The sequence below is a fragment of the Oratosquilla oratoria genome, chromosome 28 (genome assembly GCF_046742065.1).
Source record: "Oratosquilla oratoria isolate Oo_2021 chromosome 28, ASM4674206v1, whole genome shotgun sequence".
NCBI classification, from domain to species: domain Eukaryota; kingdom Metazoa; phylum Arthropoda; class Malacostraca; order Stomatopoda; family Squillidae; genus Oratosquilla; species Oratosquilla oratoria.
Window position 1 is genome coordinate 45,707,117 of NC_134804.1, and position 16,712 is coordinate 45,723,828.

The 16,712-nt window shown below is 50.6% G+C and overlaps 1 long non-coding RNA gene across 1 annotated transcript; it reads left to right on the forward strand.

Moving 5' to 3' along the window:
• The first annotated feature begins 7,360 nt into the window (after positions 1-7,360).
• Positions 7,361-13,862, forward strand: LOC143040178 (uncharacterized). The gene is made up of 4 exons (XR_012967692.1): positions 7,361-7,429; positions 7,629-7,725; positions 8,625-8,741; positions 12,632-13,862. It is a non-coding gene; the product is annotated as an uncharacterized LOC143040178 (long non-coding RNA).
• The last annotated feature ends 2,850 nt before the right edge of the window (positions 13,863-16,712 follow it).

Sequence of the window (16,712 nt, forward strand, 5' to 3'; positions counted from 1 at the left end):
GTGGAGGAGCCGGTGACTTGTGGTGGTTGAGGAGGAGGAGCCGGTGACTGTTGGTGGTGGAGGAGGAGGAGCCGGTGACTGGTGGTGGAGGAGGAGGAGGAGCCGGTGACTGTTGGTGGTGGAGGAGGAGCCGGTGACTGTTGGTGGTGGAGGAGGAGGAGCCGGTGACTGTTGGTGGAGGAGGAGGAGGAGCCGGTGACTGTTGGTGGAGGAGGAGGAGGAGCCGGTGACTGTTGGTGGAGGAGGAGGAGGAGCCGGTGACTGTTGGTGGAGGAGGAGGAGCCGGTGACTGTTGGTGGAGGTGGAGGAGCCGGTGACTGAGTTGGAGGAGGAGGAGCCGGTGACTGAGTTGGTGGAGGAGGAGGAGCCGGTGACTTGGTGGTGGTGGAGGAGCCGGTGACTTGATGGTAGTGGTGGTGGGGGAGCCGGTGACTGTTGGTGGTGGTGGTGGAGGAGCCAGTGACTTGGTGGAGGAGGAGCCGGTGACTTGGTGGAGGAGGAGCCGGTGACTGTTGGTGGTGGAGGAGGAGGAGCCGGTGACTGTTGGTGGTGGAGGAGGAGGAGCCGGTGACTGTTGGTGGAGGAGGAGGAGGAGCCGGTGACTGTTGGTGGAGGAGGAGGAGGAGCCGGTGACTGTTGGTGGTGGTGGAGGAGGAGCCGGTGACTGTTGGTGGTGGTGGAGGAGGAGCCGGTGACTGTTGGTGGTGGTGGAGGAGGAGCCGGTGACTGTTGGTGGTGGTGGAGGAGGAGCCGGTGACAGTTGGTGGTGGTGGAGGAGGAGCCGGTGACAGTTGGTGGTGGTGGAGGAGGAGCCGGTGACAGTTGGTGGTGGTGGAGGAGGAGCCGGTGACAGTTGGTGGTGGTGGAGGAGGAGCCGGTGACAGTTGGTGGTGGTGGAGGAGGAGCCGGTGACAGTTGGTGGTGGTGGAGGAGGAGCCGGTGACAGTTGGTGGTGGTGGAGGAGGAGCCGGTGACAGTTGGTGGTGGTGGAGGAGGAGCCGGTGACAGTTGGTGGTGGTGGAGGAGGAGCCGGTGACAGTTGGTGGTGGTGGAGGAGGAGCCGGTGACTGTTGTTGGTGGTGGTGGTGGAGGAGGAGCCGGTGACTGTTGGTGGTGGTGGAGGAGGAGCCGGTGACAGTTGGTGGTGGTGGAGGAGGAGCCGGTGACAGTTGGTGGTGGTGGAGGAGGAGCCGGTGACAGTTGGTGGTGGTGGAGGAGGAGCCGGTGACAGTTGGTGGTGGTGGAGGAGGAGCCGGTGACAGTTGGTGGTGGTGGAGGAGGAGCCGGTGACAGTTGTTGTTGGTGGTGGTGGTGGAGGAGCCGGTGACTGTTGTTGGTGGTGGTGGTGGAGGAGCCGGTGACTGTTGTTGGTGGTGGTGGAGGAGGAGTTGTTGTTTTTGGTGGTGGTGGAGTAGCCGGTGACAGTTGGTGGTGGAGTAGCCGGTGACAGTTGGTGGTGGAGTAGCCGGTGACAGTTGGTGGTGGAGTAGCCGGTGACAGTTGGTGGTGGAGTAGCCGGTGACAGTTGGTGGTGGTGGTGGAGGAGCCGGTGACAGGAGCTTGTGGTGGTGGTGGTGGTGGAGGAGCCGGTGACAGGAGCTTGTGGTGGTGGTGGTGGTGGAGGAGCCGGTGACAGGAGCTTGTGGTGGTGGTGGTGGTGGAGGAGCCGGTGACAGGAGCTTGTGGTGGTGGAGGAGCCGGTGACAGTTGTGGTGGTGGTGGTGGTGGAGGAGCCGGTGACTGTTGGTGGTGGTGGTGGAGGAGGAGACGGTGACTGTTGGTGGTGGTGGAGGAGGAGGAGACGGTGACTGTTGGTGGTGGTGGAGGAGGAGGAGACGGTGACTGTTGGTGGTGGTGGAGGAGGAGGAGACGGTGACTGTTGGTGGTGGTGGAGGAGGAGGAGACGGTGACTGTTGGTGGTGGTGGAGGAGGAGACGGTGACTGTTGGTGGTGGTGGAGGAGGAGACGGTGACTGTTGGTGGTGGTGGAGGAGGAGGAGACGGTGACTGTTGGTGGTGGTGGAGGAGCCGGTGACAGCTTGGTGGTGCTGCAGGAGCCGGTGACCGAGTTTGGTGGTGGTGCTGGAGGAGCCGGTGACAGTTGGTGGTGGTGGAGGGGGATCCGGTGACTGTTGGTGGTGGTGGAGGAGCCGGTGACAGTTGGTGGTGGAGGAGGAGCCGGTGACAGTTGGTGGAGGTGGTGGAGGAGGAGCTGGTTACTGTTGTGTTGGTGGTGGAGGGGAGCCGGTGACTGGTGGTGGTGGAGGAGCCGGTGACTGTTGGTGGTGGTGGAGGAGGAGCCGGTGACAGGAGCTTGTGGTGGTGGAGGAGCCGGTGACAGGAGCTTGTGGTGGTGGAGGAGCCGGTGACAGGAGCTTGTGGTGGTGGAGGAGCCGGTGACAGGAGCTTGTGGTGGTGGAGGAGCCGGTGAATGTTGTTTTTGGTGGTGGAGGAGGAGCCGGTGACTGTTGGTAGTGGTGGTGGAGGAGGAGACGATGACTGTTGGTGGTGGTGGAGCCGGTGCCTTGGTGGTGGTGGAGCCGGTGCCTTGGTGGAGGAGGAGCCGGTGACTGTTGGTGGTGGTGGTGGAGGAGGAGCCGGTGACTGTTGGTGGTGGAGGAGGAGGAGACGGTGACTGTTGGTGGTGGTGGAGGAGGAGGAGACGGTGACTGTTGGTGGTGGTGGTGGAGGAGGAGCCGGTGACTGTTGGTGGTGGTGGTGGAGGAGGAGCCGGTGACTGTTGTTGGAGGTGGTGGAGGAGGAGCCGGTGACTGTTGGTGGAGGAGGAGGAGGAGCCGGTGACTGTTGGTGGAGGAGGAGGAGCCGGTGACTGTTGGTGGAGGTGGAGGAGCCGGTGACTGAGTTGGAGGAGGAGGAGCCGGTGACTGAGTTGGTGGAGGAGGAGGAGCCGGTGACAGAGTTGGTGGTGGTGTTGGAGGAGGAGCCGGTGACAGAGTTGGTGGTGGTGTTGGAGGAGGAGCCGGTGACAGAGTTGGTGGTGGTGTTGGAGGAGGAGCCGGTGACAGAGTTGGTGGTGGTGTTGGAGGAGGAGCCGGTGACAGAGTTGGTGGTGGTGTTGGAGGAGGAGCCGGTGACAGAGTTGGTGGTGGTGTTGGAGGAGGAGCCGGTGACAGTTGGTGGTGGTGGAGGAGGAGCCGGTGACAGTTGTTGTTGGTGGTGGTGGTGGAGGAGCCGGTGACTGTTGTTGGTGGTGGTGGTGGAGGAGCCGGTGACTGTTGTTGGTGGTGGTGGTGGAGGAGCCGGTGACTGTTGTTGGTGGTGGTGGAGGAGCCGGTGACTGTTGTTGGTGGAGGAGGAGGAGACGGTGACTGTTGGTGGAGGAGGAGGAGACGGTGACTGTTGGTGGAGGAGGAGGAGACGGTGACAGGAGCTTGTGGTGGTGGAGGAGCCGGTGAATGTTGTTTTTGGTGGTGGAGGAGGAGCCGGTGACTGTTGGTAGTGGTGGTGGAGGAGGAGCCGGTGCCTTGGTGGAGGAGGAGCCGGTGACTGTTGGTGGTGGTGGTGGAGGAGGAGCCGGTGACTGTTGGTGGTGGAGGAGGAGCCGGTGACTGTTGGTGGTGGTGGAGGAGGAGGAGACGGTGACTGTTGGTGGTGGTGGAGGAGGAGGAGACGGTGACTGTTGGTGGTGGTGGAGGAGGAGGAGACGGTGACTGTTGGTGGTGGTGGAGGAGGAGACGGTGACTGTTGGTGGTGGTGGAGGAGGAGCCGGTGACTGTTGGTGGTGGTGGTGGTGGAGGAGCCGGTGACTGTTGGTGGTGGTGGTGGAGGAGCCGGTGACTGTTGGTGGTGGTGGTGGAGGAGCCGGTGACTGTTGGTGGTGGTGGTGGAGGAGCCGGTGACTGTTGGTGGTGGTGGTGGAGGAGCCGGTGACTGTTGTTGGTGGTGGTGGAGGAGCCGGTGACTGTTGGTGGTGGTGGTGGAGGAGCCGGTGACTGTTGGTGGTGGTGGTGGAGGAGCCGGTGACTTGGTGGAGGAGGAGCCGGTGACTTGGTGGAGGAGGAGCCGGTGACTGTTGGTGGTGGTGGTGGAGGAGGAGACGGTGACTGTTGGTGGTGGTGGAGGAGGAGCCGGTGACAAGAGTTGGTGGTGGAGGAGCCGGTGACAGGAGCTGGTGGTGGTGGAGGAGGAGCCGGTGACAGGAGCTTGTGGTGGTGGAGGAGCCGGTGACAGGAGCTTGTGGTGGTGGAGGAGCCGGTGACAGGAGCTTGTGGTGGTGGAGGAGCCGGTGACAAGAGTTGGTGGTGGAGGAGCCGGTGACAAGAGTTGGTGGTGGAGGAGCCGGTGACAAGAGTTGGTGGTGGAGGAGCCGGTGACAAGAGTTGGGGGTGGTGGTGGAGGAGGAGCCGGTGACAGTTGGTGGTGGAGGTGGAGGAGGAGCCGGTGACTGTTGGTAGTGGTGTTGGAGGAGGAGCCGGTGACTGTTGGTGGTGGTGTTGGAGGAGGAGCCGGTGACTGTTGGTGGTGGTGGAGGAGGAGGAGCCGGTGACTGTTGGTGGTGGTGTTGGCGGAGGAGCCGGTGACTGAGTTGGTGGTGGTGTTGGAGGAGGAGTCGGTGACAGTTGGTGGTGGTGTTGGTGGAGGAGCCGGTGACTGTTGGTGGTGGTGGTGGAGGAGCCGGTGACTTGGTGGTGGTGGAGGAGCCGGTGACTGTTGGTGGTGGTGGTGGAGGAGCCGGTGACTTGATGGTGGTGGTGGAGGAGGAGCCGGTGACAGTTGGTGGTGGTGGAGGAGGAGCCGGTGACAAGAGTTGTTGGTGGAGGAGGAGCCGGTGACAAGAGTTGTTGGTGGAGGAGGAGCCGGTGACTTGGTGGAGGAGGAGCCGGTGACTGTTGGTGGTGGAGGAGGAGCCGGTGACAGTTGGTGGTGGAGGAGGAGCCGGTGACTTGGTGGTGGAGGAGCCGGTGACTTGGTGGTGGAGGAGGAGCCGGTGACTTGGTGGTGGAGGAGCAGCCGGCGACTGTTGGTGGTGAGGAGGATGAGCCGGTGACGGTGGAGGAGGAGCCGGTGACTTGGTGGTGGAGGAGAGGAGGAGCCGGTGACTTGGTGGTGGAGGAGGAGCCGGTGACTGTTGGTGGAGGAGGAGGAGCCGGTGACAGAGTTGGTGGTGGTGTTGGAGGAGGAGCCGGTGACAGAGTTGGTGGTGGTGTTGGAGGAGGAGTCGGTGACAGAGTTGGTGGTGTTGGAGGAGGAGCCGGTGACAGAGTTGGTGGTGGTGTTGGAGGAGGAGCCGGTGACAGTTGATGGTGGTGTTGGAGGAGGAGCCGGTGACAGAGTTGGTGGTGGTGTTGGAGGAGCAGCTGGTGACAGGTGGTGGTGGAGGAGCCGGTGACAGTCGAAGGTGCAATTGGAGAGTTGGTGGTGGTGAAGGTGCAGTTGGAGAGTTGGTGGTGGTGAAGGTGCAGTTGGAGAGTTGGTGGTGGTGAAGGTGCAGTTGGAGAGTTGGTGGTGGTGAAGGTGCAGTTGGAGAGTTGGTGGTGGTGAAGGTGCAGTTGGAGAGTTGGTGGTGGTGAAGGTGTAGGTGGAAAGTTGGTGGTAGAGGTGCAACTGGAGAGTTGGTGGTGGTGGTAAAGGTGGAGGTTGAGAGTTGGTGGTAGTGGTAAAGGTGGAGGTTGAGAGTTGGTGGTGAAGGTGGAGGTTGAGAGTTGGTGGTGAAGGTGGAGGTTGAGAGTTGGTGGTGGTGAAGGTGGAGGTTGAGAGTTGGTGGTGAAGGTGGAGGTTGAGAGTTGGTGGTGGTGAAGGTGGAGGTTGAGAGTTGGTGGTGAAGGTGAAGAGTTGAAGGCTCTGGTGGTGGTGAAGGTGAAGAGTTGAAGGCTCTGGTGGTGGTGAAGGTGAAGAGTTGAAGGCTCTGGTGGTGGTGAAGAGTTGAAGGCAGTGGTGGTGGTGAAGGTGAAGAGTTGAAGGCTGTGGTGGTGGTGTAGGTGATGAGTTGCAGGCTGTGGTGGTGGTGAAGGTGAAGAGTTGTAGGCAGTGGTGGTGGTGGTGGTGAAGAGTTGAAGGCAGTGGTGGTGGTGGTGGTGGTGAAGAGTTGAAGGCTGTGGTGGTAGTGAAGGTGAAGAGTTGAAGGCTGTGGTGGTGGTGAAGGTGAAGAGTTGAAGGCAGTGGTGGTGGTGGTGAAAGTGAAGAGTTGAAGGCAGTGGTGGTGGTGGTGAAGGTGAAGAGTTGAAGGCAGTGGTGGTGGTGAAGAGTTGAAGGCTGTGGTGGTAGTGAAGGTGAAGAGTTGAAGGCTGTGGTGGTGGTGAAGAGTTGAAGGCTGTGGTGGTAGTGAAGGTGAAGAGTTGAAGGCTGTGGTGGTGGTGAAGGTGAAGAGTTGAAGGCAGTGGTGGTGGTGAAGGTGAAGAGTTGAAGGCAGTGGTGGTGGTGAAGGTGAAGAGTTGAAGGCAGTGGTGGTGGTGAAGGTGAAGAGTTGAAGGCAGTGGTGGTGGTGAAGGTGAAGAGTTGAAGGCAGTGGTGGTGGTGAAGGTGAAGAGTTGAAGGCAGTGGTGGTGGTGAAGGTGAAGAGTTGAAGGCAGTGGTGGTGGTGAAGGTGAAGAGTTGAAGGCAGTGGTGGTGGTGAAGGTGAAGAGTTGAAGGCAGTGTGGTGGTGAAGGTGAAGAGTTGAAGGCAGTGGTGGTGGTGAAGGTGAAGAGTTGAAGGCAGTGGTGGTGGTGAAGGTGAAGAGTTGAAGGCAGTGGTGGTGGTGAAGGTGAAGAGTTGAAGGCAGTGGTGGTGGTGAAGGTGAAGAGTTGAAGGCAGTGGTGGTGGTGAAGGTGAAGAGTTGAAGGCAGTGGTGGTGGTGAAGGTGAAGAGTTGAAGGCAGTGGTGGTGGTGAAGGTGAAGAGTTGAAGGCAGTGGTGGTGGTGAAGGTGAAGAGTTGAAGGCAGTGGTGGTGGTGAAGGTGAAGAGTTGAAGGCAGTGGTGGTGGTGAAGGTGAAGAGTTGAAGGCAGTGGTGGTGGTGAAGGTGAAGAGTTGAAGGTAGTGGTGGAGTCGGTTGTAAGGTGGTGATGCTGGTTGCTGACAAGTTTGAGCTTTGAAGGAATAGTTATTGATGTTGAGGAAGTAATAGTAGTCGAGTGAGGTGATGTGTGGAGAGGTTAAGGAGGAATGGAGAGTTGATAGATACAAGGAGCCTAGAATAAAAAGAATAAAAAAAGTGGGGTGAGGTTATGATAAGTTGCTGATGGAAAAGTATGGGAAAATGATCCAGGTTGGGAACTGAAATGAGATGTTAAACAAGTGGTTGGTGGCTAAGTACTTGCTGGGTGTGTGTGTGTGTGGGGGAAGGGAGTTTTAATGCTGGTTAGGTTTGGTGGGGATGGAGCATTGGATTTTGAACAGGTTATCAAGAACTACCCTTGCCATGGGAAGGAACTTCATCTGTCTGACAGACTTGAAGGAACAGAAGGCGCTTGGTTTGGTGTAGTTGACTAAGGTGAGTATTGTGATTCTGGTATTTCTGAAATTGGAATGAAGTATGTCATAGTATGATGGCAATGTTCCACAAAGCTGTAGATACTTGTCTCCTTGTTCACTTGATGTAAAGCTGACATTTCTTTGGAGGTCATAAATTTGGTAGTTATGTTTAGGTAACGCTTCAAATACAAATCTGATCCATGTTGCCCCACTTTCAGCACCTCGTGGGAATACTGTTCTGTTGCCCTGCAAGTCTCGCAGTCCCTGGTCTCCACCTGACAGTCATCCTGTTGCCCTACCCTACTCTTCAGCAAGGTTGGTCTCAAATGTGAACACTTGTACTGCACACATGCATGTGTAATGGTAGGTATGGTTTTATTGTGGATTCATTGTTAGCATTCACAAAGAAAGAAATCTTAAAAGAGGACGCTTTAGTGTGCTCCAGGGCATTTAGGGTGATGAGCACTGTGCCAGATAAACCTTGATTGCTGTAGTCTCGTTTCCCATCATACACACCAAAGGCCTTTTTCAGTTTCAGGGGAGGTACCCAAAATCAAAGGCATAATTCCACTCCCACCTATTTCATCCTCACCCATTCCACTCCAACCCACCACCACCCTTCCTCTCATCTTGTCTTCTCAGATAATTGGCCATATATGAATTTTGCCCATTGCCCTGGGTCAAAAATTGCAGGAAGATGCAGCACATCCAAAGCAAGGCCTTCATGCAGAAAATGACTGGGAGAAATCTCTTCAGATTGCATCAAAATGTAATTGACATGTAAGCACTCTCGAACACCCCCCTATGACCCACCTTCCCTTTCATGCATTGTAGTATTTCCTATCATAGTCTATCTACATATATAATTTGACACATGCATAGTAAACAAATTTGTACAACTTAAAATTATAATAATTACCCATCTTGCCTCAGACACCTTTGGCAACATGGTGGGGAAACCACTGCCACTTGTTGAATTTATTCAAATCATTGTTATAATACCAAGTTGTACTACAGTGTACAATGTACATTATAGTATATCTGAAATTTAAAAACAAATGTATATTGTACAATGGCAACATTACACAAATCTATAGATGCTTGTCTCCTGGTTCATGTGATGTAAAGCCGACATTTCACTGGAGGTCGTCAATTTGGTAGTCATTGTTTAGACAACACTTGATGACAATTCTGATGCCTTTTGCCCCTTTCAGCACCTTGTGGGACTGCTGTTCTGTTGCCCCGCAAGCCACCAGGTTCTTGTCTCCACCTGTTGCCATTATCCTGATTCCCCAGAAAGCACACACCTGCCCTAACCCACATTGAGCAAGGTAGGTCTCTAAAATGTGAACACTTGTACTTCAGATAGCAAGGCCTGTGTAGTCGGTTTGTTAATGTGAATTCATTATTGGATTGAGGGAGCTTGCCAATAAATTAAGCACCCTTGCTTTGGATGTGCTCAGTCTTGTTTCTGACCCAGGGTAGTGGGCGAGATGTAGGGATGACCTATCATCCAGGGTCCAAGAAAAGAGGGAGTTAGGGGTGGTGAGTGGGAGTGGAGCATGTGGGGATGAAATGGGTGGGAGTGGATTGATGACTGGCTGTCATATAAGGGGGGAAATCCCTGAATATGTATGTCCATGCCCATGTCTTTTCCCATCATACATATACTTTTTCCTTCTGACGTAGGGCAGTGGACAAGATACAGGGATGACCCGTCATCCTGGAGGTGCCAAGATGAGAGGGAGGGTAGAGGTGTGGAGGGGATGGGAGTGTATTGGGGATGGAATGGGTGGGAATTGTTTTTATGCCTTTGTTTTTTGGCTACCTCCCTTGTACATACATATACCAAGGCGTTTTCCCCCTTACAAGGGGGGTAGCCAAAAAGAAAAAGGCATAAAATCATTCCCACCCATTCCATCCCTGAAAACACTCCACACCCCTCTACCCTCCCTCTTATCTTAGCACCTCCTGAATGACGGGCCATCCCTGCACCTTGGCCACTGCCCTGGGTCAGAAGCAGTGTCGCAAGACACAGCACATCCACAGCAAGGCTGCTTCATTAAATCGGCGACCCCCCCTCTCTGTCCCCCCATTGCATAAAATGAGAGGACGGGGAGAAATCCCTTCGGGCTGCGTCAAATTTTGCTCACACATACTACCTCGCCCATTCCACCTCATGCTATCACAACATCATCCATATACAACCATTCTCCATTCACCCGTCTTCTTTCCTCTCCCGTCCTTCCTCAACAGACATTCCTCTCTTCCCCAAAGCCCCCTTCACCCCATCCATCCACCTCATCCTAGGACGTCCCCTCATGTTCACTCCCTCCACATCTGCCTTCCACATCTGCCTTCCACACCTCTTTTACTAGTCTTTCTTCACTCATTCTTTCCATGTGTCCAAACCATCCTAATATTTTTTCATCAACCCTATCTCCCAACTCCTTTTCCACCCCTGTTCTCCTTCTCGCTTCCTCATTTCTCACTCTATCTAGCCTAGTAACCCCCATCATACTTCTCGGACACCTCATCTCAAACACATTCAAACTCGTTCTCTCTTCTTCTCTTATGTTCCATGTTTCTGCCCCATACAGTGCTGTTGGCACAATCACTCCTTCATACAGTCTCCTCTTAGCATCCATTCTCAAATGTCTATTCCACATTACACTTTTTAATCCACCAAGGCATTTACTCGCTTCTCTCAATCTACATTCTACCTCCACTTTCACCCCACCTTTCCCTGCCACATTTGCACCCAAGTATCTAAAACTATCCACTTCCTCCAGTCGCTCTCCCTTAATGCTCACTTCCAGTCTACTGCCAGTTTCACCCCTTGTACATCTCATCACCTTACTTTTACCCACATTTATCTTTAGCTTTCTTCTATCACATACTCTCCCAAACTCTGCCACCAACTTCCTCAATCCCTCCTCCGATCCTGCCACAAGCGCAGTGTCGTCCGCAAACAACAGCTGGCTCACCTCCCACTTTTCTCCATTTTCTTTAACCATCTCTAATCCCTTGCCCACTACCCTTGCATTTACCTCTCGCACCACCCCATCCATGTACAAGTTGAACAGCCAGGGCGACATAACGCATCCTTGACAAAGTCCCACCTTTACCTCGAACCACTCGCTCTCCATTTCCAATCCTGACACAAGCTCTACTACTCTCATAAAAACTCTTGACAGCTCCCAGAAGCTTTCCTCCTATCCCATATATCTGCATAACCTCCCACAGTGCCCTCCTGTCTACTCTATCACAAGCCTTTTCCAGATCCATAAAAGCCCAAAAAACATCCTTCCCCTTTCCTATAGCTTTCTCACATGTCTTACCACAAAGATCTGATCGACACAACCTCTACCTGTCCTAAATCCACACTGTTCCTCACCAATTACTCCTGTTCCTCTCCTAATCCTCTCAACCAAGATCCTCCCATAAGCCTTCCCAACTACACTCGACAAGCTAATCCCTCTGAAACTACTACATTCACACTTGTCCCCTTTTCCCTTGTAAAGAGGAACTATACAGGCACTCCTCCAGTCCGCCGGCACACTACCCTCTCTCCAACAAACATTAAATAACCTCACCAACCAGTCCACCATCACTGTACCTCCCTTTTTCAGACATTCCGCATGGCATCCATCCAGACCAGGTGCCTTACCTGCTTTCATCATCTTAACAACTGCCTTCACCTCATCCTTCCTTATTTCTCCTCCATTCTCCTCATTCATCACTCATTTTCTTCGCACTTCCCACTGCAGCAATCTTTCCTTCCTTATCCTCCTTCACATTTAGCAACTCCCTAAAATATTCTGCCCATCTTCCCCTTACTGCCTTCTCTTCCATTATCATCTCTCCATCTGCACCTTTTGCCTTTTCTTCTCTACTTGATTCGCCTCTTCTTCCTCTCTTAATTTCATACATATACCAAGGCTTTTTACCCCTTACAAGGGGGGTAGCCAAAAAGAAAGAAAAAGGCATAAAATCATTCCCACACATTCCATCCCTGAATACACTCCACACCCCTCCACCCTCCCTCTTATCTTAGCACCTCCTGAATGACGGGTCATCCCTGCACCTTGTCCACTGCCCAGGGTCAGAAGCAGTGTTGCAAGACACAGCACATCCACAGCAAGGCCGCTTAATTAAATCGGTGACCCCCCCTCTACGTCCCCCCATTGCATAAAATGAGAGGACGGGGAGAAATCCCTTCGGGCTGCGTCAAATTTTGCTCACACATACTACCTCACCCCCCATCCACCCGCCCATTCCACCTCATGCTATCACAACATCATCCATATACAACCATTCTCCATTCACCCCTGTCTTCTGTACTCTCCCGTCCTTCCTCAACAGACATTCCCCTCCTCCCCAAAGCCCCCTTCACCCCATCCATCCACCTCATCCTAGGACGTCCCCTCATGTTCACTCCCTCCATATCTGCCTTCCACACCTTTGGTATATGTACATATACTTTTCTCTCTCCAACTCTGACATAATCCACTGCTATTCACCACTCCTCCCTCTCTTCTTGGCTCCTGGATGATGAATTACACCTGCATCTTGCCCATCGCCCTGGGTTAGAAACGATGCAGTTAGATACACTACATTCACAGCAAGGCTGCTTCATTTAATCAGTGACCTCAACCCCTTCTCTCTATCCCTTCACACACACATTGAAGACTGGAAGAAATCTCTTCAGACTGTCAAAATGTTCACTTAACCACACCTTAACACCCCACTATCACCCATCCACTTTCTTCCATGCATCACAGTATTTCCTGTCATGTATATAATGTATAAAATAACAAACTCGCACATTAAAGGAAGTTGTATAGTAAGAGTATAATTTTAAGGATTATCACTTTTCTCTCCTGTGGCAACATGGAGAAAAGGCACCACCAAGTTTCTTGAAATTTATTGAAATCGTAATGCTCACCTTAGTCAATCTCTCCATTTAAATAAATGGAATGGGACATGGATAGGTGGATTAGGCAGAATAGCTTGTTGTGAATGACTATATATGCCACACCTTAGACTCCTTGGAGTGTGCAGATTGTAATATGGCTGTTATTTTGAACTTGGTTTAAAAGAAAAAATCAAATTGGAGAATATTAAAAAAATAATATAACCATTGGTGATGAGGGGGGAAATCTGCAGAAACTGTTTTCCAGACATTGCCTTGAAATGTGAAATCTTTCATATTTTTCAGCCACTTCCCACTTAAATGGAGCATGGGAATTTTCTCAAGCCACCAACTGAGACGGCAGTAGACTAGCACCACTCTTCTATTGCCATCATGTGCCCTGCTCTTTGCCCCTGCTGCCCCATGATACGACACATCAGATCATGGGAACTGACGCCCAGGAGTCCCTGCAACATGCTCAAATTGAGGCATGTACGGCACTGGTTTCGTGCCATTCTTCCCAGCAATGATGGATTGGCGAGGCATAACGGAAAACCCACCAAACCTCTTCACTTGTCACGAAAGTTGCAGATCTGCTGGTGTTGTAAAGATTTTATTTAATGGTTAGAACTGTACAAGGATAATGTATGCCTGTGGCAAGTGAATCACCTGTACAAAGATTAATGTTAGGGATGAACTTAGTAGGGAGTCATTCACCCACAACCGACTTCCCTTTTGAACATGCACATATACACCAATGGCATTCCCCCCCCTTACAGTGGAGGTAGCCAGAGTCAAAGGTGTAAATCCACTCCCACCCATTTCATCCCCACGTACTCCATTTCTGTTTGCCACCCTCTTTTATTAGCTCCTGGATGACAGATCATCCCTGCATCTCTCCCACTGTTCTGGGTCAGGAAGAGGGCAGTTTCATTTAATTGGTGACCCCCCATACCCTAATGCAGAGAAGACTGGGAGAAATCCCTTCAGGCTGTCAAGATGTTCACACACACACCCTCACTCACCCATACATTGCAGCAGCATCCATACCCAACCATTCTCCATAACTTGATAGAGAGCGGCTCTAACGGCTAGGCTTGAACTGTCAGTCATGAGTTGGTAGTTTGTCGGTATTAGGGAAGGGTAAGCTAAGGTTGGACAGTCCAGTAAGGCTTGCTTCAAATTATTGAAGAAGTCCTTTGCTGCGTTGGTCCAAGTGAGACACTTTGAAGAAGGATATTGTTTATATTAAGAAGCTCAGTAAAGGTATAGGCTACGGTTGCAAAATTAGGAATCATGGGCCGAAAAAAAATTGATCATACCCATGAAACGGCACAAAGCCTGTGAAGTCTGAGGCAAAGGGAAATCTGAAATGGCTGTGGTACAGTCTTAAGGTGGCTTAATCCCTTGTGAGCTAATCTTGTAACCGAGAACGGTAAGGTTTCACTTGAAAAAGTGACATTTGTCGAGAGAAAGTCGCATGTTATGCTGAGCCTAAATAGAAAGAACAGTTTGAACATCTGAAATATGTTCTTCAAGGGTCTCGCTAGCAATCAGTTCATCATCAAGGTACGTAAACATGTTTACGTTAGCTAAGAGAGTATCTGTAAAGCGTTGAAATGTGGCTCCGGCATTTTTCAATCCAAAGGGCATGTGCAACAATTCAAATAAACCAAATGGCGTGCATATCGGAGTCTTAGGAATATCTTGTTCAGCTATAGGAATCTGCAGATATGCACGTTGTAAGTCAAACTTAGCACTTGGCACTGCACGTAAAAACTAGGCGGATGAAGTCAACACAGAGTTGCTTCCCTATGGTGCGAAGTTCTCGTAGGAAGGTCGTTGGTTTATTATACATTATATTGTTCTGGTGGACCAAGGCATCAAAGAGTTCCGGCGGAGACCTGGTAAGGACGTCGATTAGCACCCTCTTCAAGATTAGGCAAAACAATACATACAAACATCTACTGTATACCTAAGAATATACTGAAGAGAACAATTACATATAATGATGAATATGCATGCAAAATGGTTGAGGGTAACTTTTGCGACGTACAATTGGCATAGACGCATACGCCTGTAGCGTACGCTTAATGACGTACCGGGTATATATAATCTGTTATATAATTATGTATAGGGCACTTGTATAACGTAATGACTACATAGGCTTATTTATACAAAATATTTACAATGAATGTATGTTGATATTAAGTACTCATGTATAATAAAGAAGTGTTACATATGCAGTAAAAGAGATACATATACAGTAAATATATACAATAATTAAATAAGGAAGGGCTTGCCACATTCCTTCAAGCTTTGAAGCAACTATTAGTGGTATTCTTAAAAGATTATATTTCCTTGTGTAAATCCGTCATCTAGGAGGTGCTTAAATGGGAAGGAGGGGTGTGGAGTGTTTTCGGGGATGAAATGGGTGGGAATGTTTTCGTGCCTTGTCCTTTTGGCTACCCCCCCTGGTAAAGGGAAAGCCTTGGTATATGTATGTATAAATCCTTGGAAGGGAAAGATTTACACAGAAAATATTTATTTTAATGCCACCGTAAGAATCTTGGTGGCATTGTTTCCTTATAGTAATCTTTTCCTTCCAAGGATGTATATAGGGAAAGATTTTTCTAGAATACCACAGTACGAAGGAGTCGTTGATGAAGCCCAGCATGATTCACCACGACGTCGTCCTGGATGATGTTACAGGTACCGATTTACGTAAGTTACGTTAGACAAGGTATCTATCAAAAAACATGGCGTACCATTCGCCCGGCATGACTTCGTTGCTAAATTTGTTTCAGCAACTTTTTGTTATTTCCGCCTAATATCGTTACATTCATTTATTATATCTTACATAATTTATATTGTATTGCTTAGGTGTGAACTTCTAAAAACTTGCTGATTTTGTGAATATATCAGTGTTTCAATTTCAACTTGTCTTTATAAAGAGCTAGAAAATTGTTTTATTCCATTTCACCCTTGCAAGAGTTTGCTGCAAATTGTTCTAAAGGTCATGATTAATGAACGGAGCATCTGGACAACAAGAAGCTCCATGACCAAATAAAGTTTGCTAGGTTTTGACAACCCAACAATTTGATGAAATATTTCGCTGGTTTAATAAACCTGTTAAATTAAACTATTCATAGCCATACCGAAAACGGTACTTAATTTTATGGCACTGCTAAAAACCAGCTCTGCCTGAAGAATGGTAAGCTTAAGAATTTATACGAAAAAGGCATGGATTACTGCAAGAGTGTATCTACATGCCAAACCCCTGAAAATAAAAATGTAACTATAAAATCTTTGAACTGTCATGACTGAAAAGACGCCATCTTTCATGAAAATTGTACAAACCCGTATATTCGACAATGCTGCACACCACTTCTCGTCAGCAGCACGCTTTCGTCGAAGACTCGTGGGCTGAACTGATTATGTGGACAAAATAATTTGCCTTTGGCACGAAGGATTCGCCCGTCTGGGCAACTAGCATTCGAACTACGTGTTCACTGGTATCTAAAAGCAGTGTGCAAGTCTGTCACTGCCAAACGCGAGGTAAGGTGTGAACACAACCACTAGTTAGGACATGTCCTTGCCATGTACACAATGGTCTCGATAAGAGACTAACAATGTACCTATGTAGAACATGCGAAAGTTAATGGAATGTAAGGTGCGTGGTCCAACCGCACCAGACCCCTCTCTCAAACCGTGCAAGGTCTATATAGATCTTGAAACCGTGCTGGCCTACTAACGAAAGTCCGGGTTGACAACGCGCATGAGTCTCTAGACTTGCCCGGTCATGGCACAGCTCGACCTTGTGACATTACATTTACATCGAGCAGTGTTTGTTTAATCCAAGTGTTCAAAATCTCTTAATAACCTTGTTCATGCTGTATTTTTATTCTTATTGTCGCCGTTTGTGTTAGGTGTTGGTATTTCAATTAATATTTCGACTTGTTCATGCTCTCTTTAGTGCTGATAATGTTATTCACTCATGTTCAAGTTAATGTTATTACTCTTGTTCCTACTTGTGTTCATATTGCCGGTGTTTGTTCTCGTTTCTGTTCTTCAGTTGTAAATGGGTGGTAAATTCCTAGGATTTCCCGCCCACTGTCCTCTAATAGTACCGGGAACGAACAGTGAAGTTTGACGTCATTGCCAAACGCACAAGGTAAGGTAAGGGTAGACGCACATAGTACATAAGACATGATGTCAACACAAAGTACATACTGGTTTCGACAAGACACGGTGACACTGATTTGTATAGAGCACAAGAATGTTTATGGACTTGGAGGCGTGGCACCATGGTGATCGTACCGCACTAGACCAATCTCAGACTAACCACCAGACAGTCCGACACCATTATCAGCTGTGTGAATACCAC